The sequence below is a fragment of the Syngnathus floridae genome, chromosome 4, assembly GCF_059516105.1.
Source record: "Syngnathus floridae isolate MCC-2025c chromosome 4, RoL_Sflo_1.0, whole genome shotgun sequence".
In the NCBI taxonomy this organism is placed as follows: Eukaryota; Metazoa; Chordata; class Actinopteri; order Syngnathiformes; family Syngnathidae; genus Syngnathus; species Syngnathus floridae.
The window spans coordinates 20748326-20764692 of NC_142416.1; the positions used below are offsets into that span (position 1 = coordinate 20748326).

The following is a 16367-nucleotide window of genomic DNA, read 5'->3' on the forward strand; positions in this document are numbered from 1 at the left end:
ATACAATACAATACATACAAAACAAAAACACAACCAAAAAAAACAATACATACAATACAATACATACAATACATACAATACAATACATACAATACAATACATACAATACATACAATACAATACAATACATACGATACAATACAATGCAATACAATACATACAATACAATACGATACAATACAATACAATACGATACAATACATACAATACATACAAAACAAAAAACAAAACAACAAACAACAAACAAAACAAAACAAACAATACAAAACATAATACATACAATACAATACAATACAATACATACGATACAATACAATACAATACAATACATACAATACAATACAATACATACAATACGATACAATACAATACGATACAATACATAACGATACAATACATACAAAACAAAAAACAAAACAAAACAAAAAACAACAAACAAAACAAAACAAACAATACATACATAAAATACATACAATACAAAAAAAACAAAACAAAAAAACAAAATAAATACATGCAATACACACAATACAATACAATACATACAAAACAAAAAAAACAAAAAAAAAAAACCCAATACATACAATACAATACATATAATACAATACATACAATACAATACATACAATACAATACATACAAAACAAAAAACAAAACAAAAAACAACAAAACAAACAATACATACAAATCTTGGGATTTCCTGGGTTGAGCTGGATGAAGTGGCTAGAGAGAGGAAAGTCTGGGAGTCCCTCCTGAAGCTGCTGCCGCCGCAATCCGACGTCCGGATAAGCGGTGGATGGCTGGGTGGCTGGATGGATGGGTGGCTTGGGTTGGGTGGGCTTGGATGGGTTGGATGGACGGATGGATGGGTTGGATGGGTTGGATGGATTGGGTGGGTGGCTGTATGGGGTGGGTGGGTGGGTGGATGGGGTTGGATGGACGGGTGGGTGGGTGGCTGGACGGGCGGACGGACGGATGGATGGATGGATGGATGGATTGACATAGAACACATACAATACCCTGCCATACGCACAATACATACAATACATACAAAACAAAAAACAAAACAAAAAACAAAAAACAATACATACAACGCAATACATACAATACAAAAAAAACAAAAAACAAAAAAATACATACAAGACATACAATACAATACATACAAAACAAAAACACAACCAAAAAAAACAATACATACAATACACATAATACAATACAATACATACAATACATACAATACACACAATACATACACAATACATACACAATACAATACATACGATACAATACAATACAATACAATACATACAGTACATACAAAACAAAAAACAAAAAACAAAACAAAAAAAATAATACATACAACACAATACAATACAATACAATACAAACAATACAATACAATACAATACATACAATACATACAATACAAACAATACAATACGATACAATACATACAATACAATACATACAAAACAAAAAACAAAACAAAACAAAAAACAACAAACAAAACAAAACAAACAATACAAAACAATACATACATAAAATACATACAATACAAAAAAAACAAAAAACAAAACAAAAACAAAAAATACATACAATACACACAATACAATACAATACATACAATACAATACATACAAAACAAAAAAAACAAAAAACACCAAAAAAAAAAAAAAAAAAAACAATACATACAATACATATAATACAATACATACAATACAATACATACAAAACAAAAAAAACAAAAAACAAAACAAAAAACACAACAAAACAAAAAACACAAAACAAACAATACATACAAATCTTGGGATTTCCTGGGTTGAGCTGGAAGAAGTGGCTGGAGAGAGGAAAGTCTGGGAGTCCCTCCTGAAGCTGCTGCCGCCGCAATCCGACGTCCGGATAAGCGGTGGGTGGCTGGATGGATGGGTGGCTGGGTGGGTGGGATGGGTGGATGGGTTGGGTGGGTTGGGTGGGCTTGGATGGGTTGGATGGGTTGGATGGACGGATGGATGGGTGGATGGATGGGTGGATGGGTTGGATGGATTGGGTGGGTGGCTGTATTTGGATGGGGTTGGATGGACGGGTGGGTGGCTGGACGGACGGGCGGACGGACGGATGGGTGGATGGATGGATGGATTGACATAGAACACATACAATACCCTGCCATACGCACAATACATACAATACAATACATACAATACATACAAAGTCTGGGAGTCCCTCCTAAAGCTGCTGCCGCCGCAATCCGACGTCCGGATAAGCGGTGGATGGATGGATGGGTGGGTGGATGGGTGGGCTGGGGTCTGGGTGGGCTTGGATGGGTGGTCTTGGATGGGTTGGGTGGGCGGGTGGATGGGTTGGATGGACGGATGGATGGACGGGTGGATGGATGGATGGATTGACATAGAACACATACAATAACCTGCCATACGCTGCCATACACACAATGCATACAATACAATATCATACCATACTATATGCTCTGCATCTGGGAGTTACAATTATAGACATTGAGTAGAGTGGCAATGGCATGATATTTTTGCAACAATTACACATACCAACTCCAGTTTTATATTTAAAATATGTATACAATTATCAGTATATTGTAATAAGTTATAATAATTACAAAAGTATCCGAATTATAATAATTTAATTTGATCATCCATCAACTCACTCAAAAATGTCGGCATGAATCGAGCAGTCGACTAAACGGGAGAAAATCACGCTCGCAAATGTTTGTTGCATAACGGAAGGGGGGCGGGCGGGCGCCATCTTGGAATAGATTTGAACATGACGTAACAAATTCGTCACATTCATCAGTTTGCATAACACGGAAATAGCACACTATATGTAACGCAACATTGTTAATTTGACGAAACACAACGCCAAAGAGATTTGAAATACTGTAGCGGCAAAACGACAGTCGCGGTGGCCGGGACGAGTGTGAAAAGATTTTCAAGATATTTGTTCGCATCAAACAAACAAGGCGTCCGTCGTGAGAAACGGCAATGAACGACAAACATTTGATAGCTTACCCGAGAAACCGCCACACGGTCGGTGGCGCCTGCATTTGATAACTCGCCTTGAATCCTGCAACAAACAAACAAGGCGTCCGTCGTGAGAAACGGCAATGAACGACAAACATTTGATAGCTTACCCGAGAAACCGCCACACGGTCGGTGGCGCCTGCATTTGATAACTCGCCTTGAATCCTGCAACAAACAAACAAGGCGTCCGTCGTGAGAAACGCCAATGAACGACAAACATTTGATAGCTTACCCGAGAAACCGCCACACGGTCGGTGGCGCCTGCATTTGATAACTCGCCTTGAATCCTGCAACAAACAAACAAGGCGTCCGTCGTGAGAAACGCCAATGAACGACAAACATTTCTTAGCATGTTAGCTTACCTGAGAAACCGCCTGCTGCGCGGGTGATTGCACCGGTATTTGACAACTTCCCCAATTCACCCGAAGACATGACGTCACATCCGTCAATTCAAATCTTCCTCGCCTGCTCGTCCAATGGTGCTTTGCACACTAGCGTACCACGTGACAGGCCACTTCACACGCGGGCGGTTGCACCTGTCGCTCACCTCAAGACTGAAAACTGCCTTCACAAACCTAAGTGCCACTTTGCCCGCCTCCTATCTCTGCCCAAATTCAGTCTGACCAATCACAGCGCAACTGAAATTGGCTTGACCACGCCCACCTCTCCGACAGGCAAGACTGAAACCTGCCTTCAAAAAAAAAAAAAAAAAAAAAAAGTCACAACCTTTATGCAGAAGTGAGAGAAAATCGACAAAGTACAGCTCGTGGGTAAGGTCGGGTCTCGAACCATGGTTCCATCGTGTTAGAGGCAATGACGTTTACCACTTGACCAAAGACTCGTGTCCATGACAGTGACAGAAGGGCAACCAACGCTCACCTCAAGACTGAAAACCCAAATAGTGTTGGCTCGTGAGTGAACGATTCGTTCAAAGAGATTCTAAAGATTCAGTTCACCTAAAAGAACTGGAATGCACATCAGTACTTGGGGAGCTTCCGTAGTTGGTCTTTTAGCAGGCCCCGCCCACAAGTACCTCCACATTGGGTCACGTGACTAACAGCTATTTACATACAATAAAATAAAGTATGAAAACGTTATTTAAAAACACACACAAAATCATACATACACAAGACCAATGCCGCTGGAACGAGCTGGACTAAAGGAAGACATCCGTTTAAATTTGGTCAGTTTTAAGAACTAAGGAAATCATGAATATTAAAAGAGGATTTTTTTTTTTTTTAAATGGCAATATTTTTTCATTTTTACATAGCTTGGAAATGTATTATGATGGAGGAGTTTACAGGTGCAGGCCGGAGGGGGCTCGGCCCAAAGGAAATTAACAGATGGAAATATTTAAAAACACTTGAGGTCACCATTAGATTCAGATTTATCATATATATATACACACGTATATAAATTAAATTTCCTTGAAGGGGATTTACACTGTACATGAAAGTATTTGTAACACCATCATCAGTATCTATAAAAACCTTCAGAGGGGAAAGAAGACAATAGCAAAGTGAAGGGATGGACTGATTTTAGACATCACCATATTTCATATTTCCACAGACAGATATAATTTTGATGTAATTCAATTCAATAAACAAATCATAATGTTAATGTACATTCTTGAAGCATACATCAAGTTGTGCAGGACTTGTGCCATAATGTATACATGTCTGATCATTTCTTTTTTATGGAACAGTCGCCCATCACCCTGCCCAGCCCCCCCTTGCTGGCACTACAGTGCTAACAAAAGTTCCACAAGCCTTTTTCTAATTTTATTTATTTTTTAAACTCTCATACGTTTCACCCATTCAGTAACATTTTTTAAAACTATATATTGGAGGAAATTCGACCTTTCAATTACTATTTAAAAAAAGCTGCAAGTGCAGCATCGATAAGTTCGTGCTCAACTCTTTTATTGTACATAGAGAGACAACTAGGGGCACAAACTTTGAAATAAAACCCCCCTTAATTTGATTTCCGATTGAGGTCTGCAGTGGAATTTGAAAAAGATACACAATGGTACAAGTCGTATGGCAAAATTGGACATTCAGCTCCACGTCAAAGTTCAGTTTGAAAAGTCCTCCCCCAAGTGGGCCGTCAATGGCAACCAAGCACAAGACAACGCTGGATCCAGACCAGCCACAACCACAGCGCACCTCGAAAGCAAGACCAACCATCAGAGCCCTAAACACTGTCCACACCTGCAACCTTTCCGTCGTGCACCCATAACCAAAGGCAACCACACTGCCCCCTCCTGGGCACATGATCCGCACACGTCGACTTTTGCAGCGCGATGCTTGATTCTTGACTTGATATGGCCATTGCTCCTTTGCATATGGCCATTGCTCCTTTGGATAGGCCATGGCTCCTTTGGATAGGCCATGGCTCCTTTGGATAGGCCATGGGTCCTTTGGATAGGCCATGGCTCCTTTGGATAGGCCATTGTGCCTTTTCATATGGAATTGTCCCATTCGGCTCTTCTTGCAGCCTACAAAAACACAGACAGCCATTAATTGTGTGCTGGGAAGCTAAAACTCGACAACCATTGTGTGTTGGGAAGTTGAAACTTGACAAAAACAGGTTTTCACCTGATTTAGGACTACTCTTCCTCAGTGTCCTCAACATCACTGAAAGGGCTCCTTCAAGAGCCTCCTGCTTGCTTTGTATAGAAGGATGCTGGCTGGGCGGCAGTTTTTAGTGCTACAAAAGACAAGCAAATGATTGCAACAAAAATAGACATTGAGTCGAGTGCCAATGGCATGATTTTTTACCAACAATTATACATACTAGGAGTTTTACATTTGAAAAAAAATATTATATTGTAGTAAGTTATGATAATTGATCAAAATTATAGTTCATCTTTGAATTTGATACATTCTAAGTAGAGTTTTACATTTGAAAAAAATATATAATCATCACATTGTAGTAAATTATGATAATTACTCAGGATTATAATTCATATTTTAATTGCATCATTCATCAACTCCCCTCACATTGGACAGATGATCCAGGTTGGCGGCGTCCAAGACGGGAGAAAATAAACCAGGCAAATGTTTGTTCCGTAACGGAACGAGAGCGGGCGGGCGCCATCTTTGAATGGATTTGGTCCGATTTTGGACATGACGTAACAGACGTTGCATTCTCCAATGCCAATGTTTAAAATGGACCACTTGAATTCAGTTCACAGTTTAATTGCAGTTCAGTGGTACACACACACAATTACAGTACAAACAGTTCATTTCATGATTAAAAAAAAACAACAGTAAAACAACAATATTGCAAAATGACGCGGCGCTGAGAGTGAAAGAAAGAGGCATCAAGCAGATAGCCAGTGTGCACACCCAGTGAAAAAGTGGAGGGAGGGAGGGAAGGAAAGAAAGGACAAAAGAAAAAAACAAAGTCATACTCTCCTTAAATGCTGGCTGGGCGCTTTGCCCTCGCCGCATCCGCACCCGTCCGTCTCGTGTCAGCCGCTCATCACGGGCGAAGGTTGGCTCCCTCCCCCCGGCCGGTATTCGACGTTTGGACTCATCCTCCGCCTCGTGCCACTGCAAAAAGAAAAACGGCACTCTGTTGCACGCGGTTCACTTCTGTGGACGTACTCATTACCTGTCTATTAAAGCGTGCTCCTATTTTAAGCTCCCTTTATTAATAGCGTATGTACACATGAATGTTTTTGTTTTCTTTTTATGTCTGTTCCTATATGAAGAATTCAATGCTTATAATTTCTTTCTTAGTTGTAAAGTGCTTTGAGCTGCATTTCTTGTATGAAAGGTGCTCTACAAATAAAGTTTTTTATTATTACCCTCTGGTCTCGCGGTCCTGTCCAGTCCCTCTCTGTGCAGGCACTCATCAGATCCAGTGCCCCAGCAATCCTGAAAGGCAGACATATTGTGGTGGTCTTTGCAAGGGGAAAAATTTCACTAGCACCCCCCACCCCCAACCTTGACTAAGGTAAGTTTGAATCAGGTAACTAGCGGCACGCACGGGCTGGCGCATGTCTCATACGGCCCTCCCGCATTGGAGCGATCCGGGTTATGAAATGTTTCACCCCTTACAAAAAGGGAGGGAGGGAGGGAGGGAGGGAGGGAGGGAGGGAGGGAGGGAGGGAGGGAGAGAGCGAGAGGAGATGAGAAGAGGCTTTGGTGCGCACTTAAGCGCAACCGGCCAGTTCCCCCTGAGTAGGGCTGGCTTGGCCCCGAGAGGAAAAAAAGAGGAAAACGTGACGTCACGGAGAGCGTCACGGAGAATCTCCTTGTCCTCGACACCGTCGACGACACTGGGACCCAGTCTGGCAGACATTATACCCTGGTATTCCACAAAGGGCAAGGTATAGCCACGTTCCACCCTGAGTGCACCAGGCCATGCAGGTACTGCCGGGCGTGTTGGAGAAAGAGAGCGAGAGAGGGGGGGGGGGGGGGGGGGGAGAGGGGGGCAGGGGGTGTCTACTTTGCCGATTCGTATCTAGAGGGTCACAGCAACCCAAATGCCCGTGCGTGCTACTAGTTACCCTATTCAAACAGACGGGTAGGGAAAGCACAAAAGAAAAAACAAAGTCATACTCCCCCCAAAACGCTGGCTGCATCTGCACCCATCAGTCTCGTGTGGGCCGCTCGTCACGGGCCAAGTTCCGGGTCTGCTCCGGCCGGTGTTGGACTCGTCTTCCGCCTCGCACAAGTGCAAAAAGACAAACGGCACTCAGTTGCATGCGGCTCACATCTGTCAACGTACTCATGACCTGCCCTCTCCCCGGTCTTGTGGGTGCAGCCCAGTCCCTCCGGGTGCAGGCTGGCGCTCGTCCCATCCGCCGCCCCGGCAGCCCTGAACGGCAGTCAAATAAGGAAATCAAATTAAAACTAACAAGTGCGTTGCATATTGGATTGCCATGTCACCACCTCTGGCCAGCCTTGGCCAGTCATGTATCAGGCTCCTCGTCAACACTTGGCGACTGCTTTCTTTGGGTGATTCCTTCCTTTGCACCCCGCTCACCAATCGCGGGTCTGGTGGCCTCCGTCCACCGGCTCTTCGTTTCATACATCGTCTCTTCCACCTTGCAAGACAAGCACAAAAGTCTCGCTGCGCCGTCGCTTGCGCTTGCCGTCGCTTGCGCTTGCCGTCGCTTGCGCTTGCCGTCGCTTGCGCGGTCGCTTGCCGTCGCTTGCGCGGTCGCTTGCGCTTGCAGTCGCTTGCGCTTGCCGTCGCTGCGCGTTTGGCACTCAATGAGGGCTGCACAACATTTTGGAAAATCAATGATATGGCAGTATTGGGCCAGACCACTGCATTGAGGCAAGTTGTGCAAAATTCTTGGATGGAGGTTAACTATTTGATCGCAATAAGATCAGTTAGATGAGTTAACTTTAACTTACATCAATGACTTAGTCTTAACTCATTACAAATAGTTAGGCAAGAAAGCATGTTTCGTTTGAGACATGAAAAAAAAAAATCTTTGCTGTCTTAAAGTGCATGTCAATAACCTAGACCACCATATGGCAGTTTTCCAATACACGTGCAGCCCTACACACATGTCACCATTGGTGTCCAAATGGCAGCCTCGGGTCAACTTGATCAACACACCACACGACTGAACACGACACTGCTTTGTAGGACTAAATATCAATGGCAACATTTCGTGATTGATTTCATGAATTTGCGTCAAAGAATTCTGAATTTGTTTCAGTATGCAGCCCTCAAGCAGACATTGGGACACCGCTGGTGTAATTAAAAAAAAAAAAAAAAAAAAATCCATTTCACACGAAGCTGCGCAGGTCGACGCCTCCAGGGAAGCGGGTCTCCCTCAGAACTCGGCGACTTCAGAGCGATGCCACAGCGGTCCGTTCACCTCTGATCAGATCGTGTCACATCCCGGTCGCCATCTGCAGAAACAGAAACAAATGTTAGGAACTCAAAGAGCACCCCAAGTTGTCGGTCACTTGCTTACTTGATCACAGCGGCTAGCTCCTATTGGTGAGCGTCGCCCGGTCGGATGGGGCCGTGCGTCACCCCCCCCCTTTTGCGTCCGGCCTGCAAATGGCAGAACATGCAATGAGTTGGGCGCTGCTCGCATCACTACGTCTTCCTCGTGGACCCGCTCGCCCAAACACCGCCCCCTCACCTAGAGAACAAAGGACACACAGCTTAGATCAAGCACGACAGCGGTAGGTTAGAAAAAGACTAAATGCTACCGTCTCGCTCCAATGCTGTCCTACACCTAGGGGAGAACAAAGAACGCAAGTACCACAGCGGTGGTAGGTTAGGGTTAGATGACGTGCAACAGTGGCAGGTTAGAAAAAGACAAAATGGTACAAGTCAAATTGCAAAATTGGACATTCGGGATCGGCTCGCTCCGACGCCGCCCTACACCGATGGGGGAGAACAAAGAACGCAGCGAGCACGACAGTGGCAGGTTAGAAAAAGACACAAAATGGTACAAGTCATATGGCAAGCTTGGACATTGGGCTCCGCGTCAAAATTCAGTTTTGTCTCCATCCAAGTCACCACGTCCTCCCCCAAGTGAGCCGTGAATGGCAACCAAGCACAAGACACCGCTGGATCCAGATAAGCCACAACCTCTTAAGCAAGACCAACCGTCAGACCCCCAAACACTGTCCCCACCTGCAACCTTTCCGTCGTGCACCCATAACCAAAGGCAACCACACTGCCCCCTCCTGGGCACATGATCCGCACATGTTGACTTTTGCAGCGTGCTGCTTGATTCTTGACTTGATATGGCATTGCTCCTATGGATATGGCATTGCTCCTATGGATATGGCATTGCTCCTATGGATATGGCATTGCTCCTATGGATATGGCATTGCTCCTATGGATATGGCATTGCTCCTATGGATATGGCATTGCTCCTATGGATATGGCATTGCTCCTTTGGATATGGCGCTGCGCCTTTGGACAGGCCGCTGCGCCTTTGGACAGGCCGCTGCGCCTTTGGACAGGCCGCTGCGCCTTTGGACAGGCCGCTGCGCCTTTGGACAGGCCGCTGCGCCTTTGGACAGGCCGCTGCGCCTTTGGACAGGCCGCTGCGCCTTTGGACAGGCCGCTGCGCCTTTGGACAGGCCGCTGCGCCTTTGGACAGGCCGCTGCTCCTTTGGACAGGCCGCTGCTCCTTTGGACAGGCCACTGCTCCTTTGGACAGGCCATTGCTCCTTTGGACAGGCCATTGCTCCTTTGGACAGGCCATTGCGCCTTTGGACAGGCCATTGCGCCTTTGGACAGGCCATTGCGCCTTTTCATGTGGAATACTTATTCCATTCGGCTCCTCTTGCAGCCTACAAAAACACAGACAGACATTAATTGTGTGCTGGGAAGCTAAAACTCGACAACCATTGTGTGTTGGGAAGCTGAAACTTGACAAAAACAGGTTTTCACCTGATTTAGGACTACTCTTCCTCCGTGTCCTCAACATCACTGAAAGGGCTCCTTCAAGAGCCTCCTGCTTGCTTTGTACAGAAGGATGCTGGCTGGGCGGCCTGTTTTAGTGCTACAAAAGACAAGCAAATGATTGCAACAAAAATAGACATTGAGTAGAGTGCCAATGGCATGATTTTTTACCAACAATTATACATACTAGGAGTTTTACATTTGAAAAAAATATTATATTGTAGTAAGTTACGATAATCTATCAAACTGATAGTTAATACTTTAATTTGATACATTCTAAGTAGTTTTACACTTGAAAAAATACATAATCATGACAAGAATTATTAAAGATTATAATTCATATTTTAATTTCATCATCTACAACTCACCTCACATTGGACAGATGATCCAGGTTGGCGGCGTGGCGTCCAAAACGGGAGAAAATAACCCGCCGCGCAAACGTTTGTTGCGTAACGGAACGAGAGCGGGCGGGCGCCATCTTTGAATGGATTTGGTCCGATTTTGACACGACTTAACATATACGTTGCATTCACCAGTTTGCATGACACAGAAATGGCACACGCATAATATAAAATAATAAAAAATGGTTTAGCTGACTAGAGTCAAACTAACATTTCCTATAGTCAGACAAACACGCGCTTATCGGCGGCGTCATTGACGAACCGTCTACAGACAGACGAATGAAAAAATGCTGGCCAGCATGAAAAAAAACAACCGCGAAAGACATTTAAAATACCACCAAAACGCGCAACGACGCGACGCAAAGTGGATTGTGGCGTGCCGTGCCGTGCCGAAACCTCAAGCACTCCCTGGACAGCGAAAATCCTGCAAGAAATAATAAATGGCATCGTAAGAAACTGCAAACATTTGCTCACGGGCTAAATGGCCTGCGGCCTACAATTTACCTCCAGGCCCACCGTCGCGGTGGACGTGACGTTGCCGAGTCACGAGAGTACGACAATCCTGCGACAAACAAAATAAATTGAAAAAAAAGGCTTGTGAGAAAAAGCAACAAAGCGTGCCGTCGTGAGAAACGGCAGGAGACGACAAACATTTGCTAGCATGCTCGCTTACCTGAGAAACCGCCCGCCGCCCCCGCCGCCGCCGCCGCCGCCTCCGGCCCGCGCTCGGTGGCACCTGCATATGATAACTCCCCTTGAGCGAGCACACCTGTCTTCAATTGACCTAAAGCCCTGACGTCACATCCGTCGATTCAAATCTTCTTCTCCTGATCGTCCAACGGCGCTCGGCACACTGACGCCACCAGGTGGTCGCCAGGTGTCATGGTGACTACTGTGGAAAGGGTGGCTTCGGACTATCCGTTGAAACTTTCAACACCGAACATGTTTGGATGGAGGATACCCTATCAATAGGACCAAATCTCCTTTGGTTTCCGAGCAGGCTCTGGTCGAGTGGTTAACGCCATTGCCTTCAATCAAATGAAAATATTTGTATCGAGAGTTCATCCTAAAATGAATTGTTCTTGCAGAAATTCTGCCGCCGTTGCAGTGCTCCCGTGGACTCATTTTCGAGTCAGTTGCTAAGAAACACCACACCGTCGCACAGAGACAATTCTTGAGTCATATCAAATCAATGATTTTCAAACGGGTCCACCACAAGTTTTTCCCTCATGGCTACAAAGATCTTTAGATCTTTTCGTTCACTCTCGTTCACTGAAAACATTTGTTCTTTTGAACCCATCGTTCACTCACGAGCCAACACTACACTGCAGTAGTGATACACACACACACACACACACACACGCACACACACGCACACACACACACACACACATACACACACACACACAATGATACGACAAACACGATGACAAGACTTTTCACGCACCTGCACTTAACGAGGGAATCTTGGGAAACATGTTGGAACGTGGCCCCGAGGACTAGAGCCTGTGACCTTTGACCATGATTTTTCCCTAATAAAGTGTCCTGTTATTGGGTACACTTAAAAATGGTGGTGTACCTAATGGAGTGTCCAAGTGACGTCACAGACCAAACAGCCAATCAGAAAGTCGGGGTGAGCCCCCCCCCCCCCCCAATTAACATGGGCAGGTCAGCCAACGCGTACCCTCGCCGGGTGTTGTTGGCTATATTAAACAACGTCTGTGGCAATAACTGTGTGTTATGATAGCACAGTAGTTAAGCTTCTGCCATTGGCACTGTTCTTACTTCTTTGCGTCACGGGTTCAAATCTCGTAGACGACATTTTTTTTTTAGTGTTTGCTATTTTTTGCGGCCAGTCGGAAATGCAAACAAGACGTTTCGTTCAGAGTTTTTATTGAGAATTTGAACAGTTTTGCAATCAGGGAACTTCCAAGTCGCTTGTGACTTACCTGCTGTCGCGAAACACAAAACTGCGCAACTCGCCTTACCAAGGAAACGAGGAATAAAACACCAGACAAGTTATAACATAAATGTTTATTAAAATAATAATAATAATAAAAGTACCTTTCAAACCAGCAATCTAATGTGAAATTGCAGTAGATATATTGGATTGCAATCGTATATATGCATACACGTTATTTGAAGTGTGATAAAATCAAGATGACCCAAAGAGAAGCATCATCTCCCCGTTTTTGCATAACGGCGCATCTCTTCATGCAATAAAGTTAGCCGTTAGCTTGGAGAAAACGTGCATGAAAGAAGTGAGTGTTTAAGCGAGTGGTTTTTTCTTTCCTTGGCAAATCGCCAATCGACATTGTGGCTTACATAGTTGACGCCGGGAGGGAGACACCGCAACACGTTCACTGATTGATCCGTCGATGCACGCACGGGAGGGAAGGAAGGAAGGAAGGAAGGAAGGAAGGAAGGAAGGAAGGAAGGAAGGAAGGAAGGAAGGAAGGAAGGAAGGAAGGAAGGAAGGAAGGAAGGAAGGAAGGAAGGAAGGAAGGAAGGAAGGAAGGAAGGAAGGAAGGCAGTTGACCCATGCACTCGTTCGTGAACGGGAAGTGACGTCCTTTTCTTCTTCGTTTGGTTTTACAGCGAGGAGGCACCAGCTTCAATGCGCATTACCGACACCTACTGGTTGAAGTCATATGAGCTGAAAAAAGAACGAATTACTTTAGGAAGTGATTCGTTTACTCGTTCACTGAAAAGATTGGTTCTTTTGAACAAATTGTTCACTCACGAGCCAACACTGATACTTACTCAATGTTTTGAGTCTTATCTATTGTTGGCAGATGAAAGGAATTAGCAAACATGAAGAACGTGATTATTTAGATTTTTTTCCTCCGGAATCTTTGAACCTTGGAGACTTTCTGCCGGATTCCCTTCCCTAATGAGCTCTCCTTTTTCCTCGTTAGCGCGCATGCAAATGAGGTGTTCGCAGGCAGATAGCGCTTAATTAGCGGGCAGAGAACGCAGCAAAAGTGACGTTCTCATCGCCTCAAGAGGCAAAGCCGCCGCCTTAACGCAGGGATTGTCAACATGTGGTCCGCGGCCCTCTAGCGGTCCGTGACGGTGTTGCAAGTGGTCCGCAAGATTGGAAAATAATTGTAACATTTTCGAAAATAAAATGGATTTACACAAATCATTTCACCTCTGTGTTCGAGTTTTTTTCCCCCTCCTGCGTCAAAGTCTTGAATGACTCACACAGCTGCTGACCAGCTCAGTGGCCTAGTAGTAGAGTGTCCGCCCTGAGACTGGAAGGTTGTGGGTTCAAACCCCGGCCGGGTCATACCAAAGACTCTAAAAATGGGACCCATTGCCTCCCTGCTTGGCACTCAGCATTAAGGGTTGGAATTGGGGGGTTAGATCACCAAATGATTCCCGAGCGCGGCTCCGCTGCTGCTCACTGCTCCCCTCTCCCCCAGGGGATGGATCAAAATCACATGGGGATGGGTTAAATGCAGAGGACAAATTTCACCACACCCAGATGTGTGTGTGACGATGATCAGTGGGACTTAACTTAACTTAACATGGGCCCAACTGGAGCGTGTCTCATGTATGATTAATGTCCAAGCCACGCAGGAGCACGGCTTGGATTTTCAGCCGGGCCGCCTGGGGGTTAGCGCCTCGGCTAATGCGCTCACGACGGCTGTCGTCTAGCGCCACCCCACCCAAGCCCAGAATCAGAGACACGCAGTTTGAAATTCCGATTAGGCTTCCAAATGGCGGCTTGAAAGCAGAGTAAAGGTTTCGTATTAATGTTTCAAATTAGGGTTAGGTTGTCAAATTCGGGTTTTGAACCAGAGATAGCGTTTCAAATGAAGGGCGGGCTTCAAAGAAGTCAGGCCCGGCTTGCAAGCAACACAATAAGCCTTGTTGTCGTCATCAGCAGATAGAAATCTGCTCGGCCTGCATCGGAGTAATGTCGCGCGTCGAGCCCGAAGTTGGATGGCGAAAAGCCAAATCAAAGTCGAGCTTGCCAAGTCAAGTGGAACCAAGCGCGTGGCGCAAAATCTCTTTTCTGCACTCTCGTTATAGATTGTCCTCAAGCGTGCCCTCCCTTCCACGCACACACACAGATTATTTAGCTTGAAATGTGCATGGCATCGATCGACGCGGCTCTTTAATGGCCGGCTGGATGAGCGGCGAGCGGTCGATTGGTCGTACGTCTGAAGACGTGGCGGCCATTCAAGATGACAAGGCGGCTCAAAGACCTCTGGGATTCCAGGGAGGAAAAAGAAAAGACCCACACAAGCTCTTCTATTGATGCGAACATCGATATTTTTTGCTTTTTGTCAATATTACAAGGAGTGACAAATTCTTGAGAGCAATCAAACAGTAAGTTCTAATCTTAAAATCACATCTTGTGAACATGTTCTTTGCTGGTTTAGCAGAGTTTCCTGTTTTAGATTTGAAGATGAATGTCAAATTTTGCATTACACCAGTGACTCGTGCGTCAAAAGCCAGATGCTGGCTCTCCTCTCGTCTCGTCTCCATTGCCGCCGGCCAAACACTGCACACCGCACGCCACAAGTTTACAAAGAGACTTTAGAAAAAGTGCATCTTTATATTGACAGACAAAAGTCACAGTATGTCAGAATACAGAATACACGACAGTACGTATATACTGTACGTGTGGCTCGTATATATATATATATATATATATATATATATATATATTTTACTCGTGTATATGTATAGAAATCTGATTGGTGAAAATACAGGAAATCATGCAAATATAACATTTTATTTCACTTCTCCACCTCTAATTCTCTTCATAATAATCAGAATAATAACAATAATTACAATTGGCCATTGCACAATTCCCGACTGCGTACAGAAAAATGAAGGCCCCCTTTCCCGCCGCACTCTGCCAGACGAAACACAGAGAGCTACACAACAGGCTCGGTAGAAAAGAAAAAAAAAAAAAAAATCTTCCTACATTTTCTTTTTGTACAAAATTCACAGATTTCAAGTGGAGGCGGCAGCCAAACGTCAGTAGGAAACCAAACGGGCGCTCGCTAAGTTAGCCGTGGCTCCGCTCCGATCCGACGGATGAAAACTAACCAGAAGCGCTAGCGACTGAAGCTAGCAATGGAAGATAGCGCTGATAGGTAGTGACGATAGCTGGCAGTGATAGGTAGCCACCGGAGCGAGCAATTTTAGCGAATGATGGAGATAGCGACTGCGACTCAAAGGAGTGTTTCAGCAACAAAAACAATGACAGATGCTAACGTGTTGGCGGGAATTTTGTAGGATCGATGAAGGGGGAAAAATGAGAATGTTATGTCAAATGGGGCGAGGTACAAGGCTTTGGACAAAATACAACCTGGCAGTGTTCTTATAGTTTTGTACATTTAGCCATGCATGACAACATGAGGACGGTTCAAGTGGGGAAAAAACAAAAGGCTGCACGGCTTTGCTGCTTTTGTCTCCTGGCCGGGAGCGTCTTTAATGTGCACATGAGTAGATCAGCAGTGCACGTGACTATATAATCCATTCATGGCATCCACGTAAT

General features: G+C 44.9%; 1 protein-coding gene and 1 long non-coding RNA gene across 5 annotated transcripts in view; both read right to left on the reverse strand.

Annotated features, from left to right (window-relative positions):
• Positions 1–2625: 2625 nt before the first annotated feature.
• Positions 2626–12003, reverse strand: LOC148399931 (uncharacterized). 4 transcript variants are annotated; one of them, XR_015858073.1, is made up of 14 exons: positions 11520–12003; positions 11351–11408; positions 10434–11270; positions 8992–10333; positions 7949–8926; positions 6859–7874; positions 6047–6601; positions 5642–5753; positions 4001–5541; positions 3834–3930; positions 3407–3735; positions 3277–3331; positions 3155–3209; positions 2626–3087 (listed from the first exon to the last, which is right to left on the reverse strand). It is a non-coding gene; the product is annotated as an uncharacterized LOC148399931 (long non-coding RNA). The 4 variants fall into 4 exon arrangements; XR_015858070.1 differs by having other exon boundaries at positions 6859–8926; XR_015858071.1 differs by having other exon boundaries at positions 3924–5541; positions 6859–8926.
• Positions 12004–12865: 862 nt separating this feature from the next.
• LOC148399932 (protein phosphatase 1 regulatory subunit 29-like) overlaps positions 12866–16367 on the reverse strand; it is a 47305-nt gene continuing 43803 nt past the window's right edge. Inside the window, exon 8 of the transcript XR_015858084.1 lies at positions 12866–13502. The gene's annotated coding sequence lies outside the window, so the exon portion shown is untranslated. The remainder of the gene's footprint in view (positions 13503–16367) is intronic.